At 36.0% G+C, this 2,488-nt stretch overlaps 1 protein-coding gene across 3 annotated transcripts in view; it reads right to left on the bottom strand.

The window, feature by feature from the left end:
* LOC106878542 (myocyte-specific enhancer factor 2C) overlaps positions 1-2,488 on the bottom strand; it is a 350,263-nt gene that overhangs the window by 71,919 nt on the left and 275,856 nt on the right. The window lies entirely within an intron of this gene.

The following is a 2,488-nucleotide window of genomic DNA, read 5'->3' as shown; positions in this document are numbered from 1 at the left end:
TATATATATATATATATATATATATATATATATATATATATATGAGTATATACATGTATATGTATGTCAGTGCATATATATATATACATACACACACATATATATATTAAGGTGTCAATATATATAAAAAAGTGTGTGTAACCATGTCCAGTTCTGCTTTTCTTCCCCTTTTCTTTTTTTTTCTTGATATAATTTTGAAATTGCTGTAATTTCTATTTGAGTTAACAGTAATGGTGAAGATCATCAGGATGCAAAAAGATGAAGAAAAAAAAACAACAATTATAATAGAAAATAAAAGAAAAAGTTAAATGGTTGAGGTGATGATGACTTCTCTTATAGGCCCCCAGATCTCCCAGATCTTAAGGTTTCTAAGAATGGGTATAGAATTATGAAATGACCATCATTTTCATCAATAATGGACATAATGACATTTACAATATTATTCTAAGCAATAGCAATTAGAAGTACTACCCTTACTGGCATAAAAAAATTAAATGTAGAAATTAACAGATATTTATATATAAATATATAAACACATACACACAAACATGCATACATAAACATACAGAACATGGATATTTATTATCTATTTATTAACAATAGCTTTTGTCTCAACCAAAGAGTAGTCATTTGATAATATTAACCTCCTCTAAGGTGGTGAGATGGCAGAATTGGTGGCACACTGACCAAAATGCTTAGCAGTATTTTGTTGATCTTTACATTCTGAGTTTAAATTCCACTGAAGTTGACTTTGCCTTTCATCCTTTTGGAGTTGATAAAATAAGTATCAGTTGAGTACTGGGATCAATGTAATCGACCTGCCCCCCCCCCCAAGATTGCTGACCTTGTGCCAAAATGTGAAACCAATATTAGTCTCCTGTCGTGAAAGCTGTGTCTCACAACAGCCTGAGTAAATACCTTATACAATAACATTTCTTGTTGTTGTTGGCACTCCGTCGCTTATGACGTCGAGGGTTCCAGTTGATCCGATCAACGGAACAGCCTGCTCGTGAAATTAACGTGCAAGTGGCTGAGCACTCCACAGACATGTGTACCCTTAACTTAGTTCTCGGGGATATTCAGCGTGAAACAGTGTGAGAAGGCTGACCCTTTGAATTACAGGCACAACAGAAACAGGAAGTAAGAGTGAGAGAAAGTTGTGGTGGAAGAGTACAGCAGGGTTCGCCACCATCCCCTGTCGGAGCCTCGTGGAGCTTTAGGTGTTTTCACTCAATAAGCACTCACAACGCCCGGTCTGGGAATCGAAACCACGATCCTATGACCGCGAGTCCGCTGCCCTAACCACTGGGCCATTGCACCTCCACAATAACATTTATCTTGCTAAGTAATCAACTAACCAGGGTTGTCTTAGCAGTAACATAAACCCCAAGCAAATCAGTGCCCTGGAATGTATTATTATTTGTCAACAGTAAGCTGCAGCAAACATAGATGAGAATTGGGACCTTAGCTCCATCAGGTTTTTAAGTAACCACCCAGTGACCCTATGCCTTAAGATAGTTCAGTAGCTAACTAACAAACTAACTATTCAACCCATAATTTGTCTAAATGGGTTACAATATTAGGTTAGGTAATATAATTTTAGGATGAGACATTTAAAAAAAATCTATCTCCACAAATTTTGACACCTGACAGGTCAGCTAAGATAACACGCACTGCCAGCAAAGTGGAAACAAACTTGCTTTTTCTCGCTTTGTGATCCAACAACTTAGTCCGAGTAGACAAGATAAACTTTCGTCGTCGTCTTTTTTTAATTAGAGAAGCTAGTCTAATAAACTATTTAATTTTTTTTTTTTTTTCTTAGTTTTGCAATAACACTGCACTGTAGGTTGCTAATCAAGTGGCTTTTTATCCTTTGCTTTAATATTGTTTGAAAATACCTGCCCTCACTAGTATTAATTCTCAGCCAGGTTTCCCCTCATATCACGTAAAAAAACTTGTCAGAACCTGCATTATAATACAGTTAAAACAACATCTTTTGCTCTTGCTGAAGCTAAATTTCTTATCCAAATCATCATTATGATTACTTGATCTTATTCACTTATAATGCAGCTTGTTTAAATCTCTGCTAGAGTTCTGGTACAGAAAAGCTAAAGTCTTACTGAAGTAAGGCCATGACCCAGTTTATGTTCCCAGCTGAAGCTGTTTCACCATGCATAATAAAAGGTGCAACAGTAACCCCCCCCCCCCACTTATATTCACATAGACATTGGTGTAAAGCTAGGTAGGCTGAAATGATGTTTCCATGTATTCTTTTATTCTTTTACTTGTTTCAGTCATTCGACAGCAGCCATGCTGGAGCACTGCCTTTTTAGTCGAAGAAATCGACCCCAGGACTTATTCATTGTCAGCCTGGTACTTATTCTATCCGTCTCTTTTTGCCAAACACAGGCATACAGACAAATACATACATATATATATATATATATATATATATATGAATTTTCAGATTTTTTTATATGCTAGGCCA

The sequence above is a fragment of the Octopus bimaculoides genome, chromosome 4 (assembly GCF_001194135.2).
Source record: "Octopus bimaculoides isolate UCB-OBI-ISO-001 chromosome 4, ASM119413v2, whole genome shotgun sequence".
Taxonomy (NCBI): Eukaryota; Metazoa; Mollusca; class Cephalopoda; order Octopoda; family Octopodidae; genus Octopus; species Octopus bimaculoides.
The sequence above is the reverse complement of the archived record's forward strand: the minus strand, read 5'-3'. Positions and strand labels throughout refer to the sequence as shown.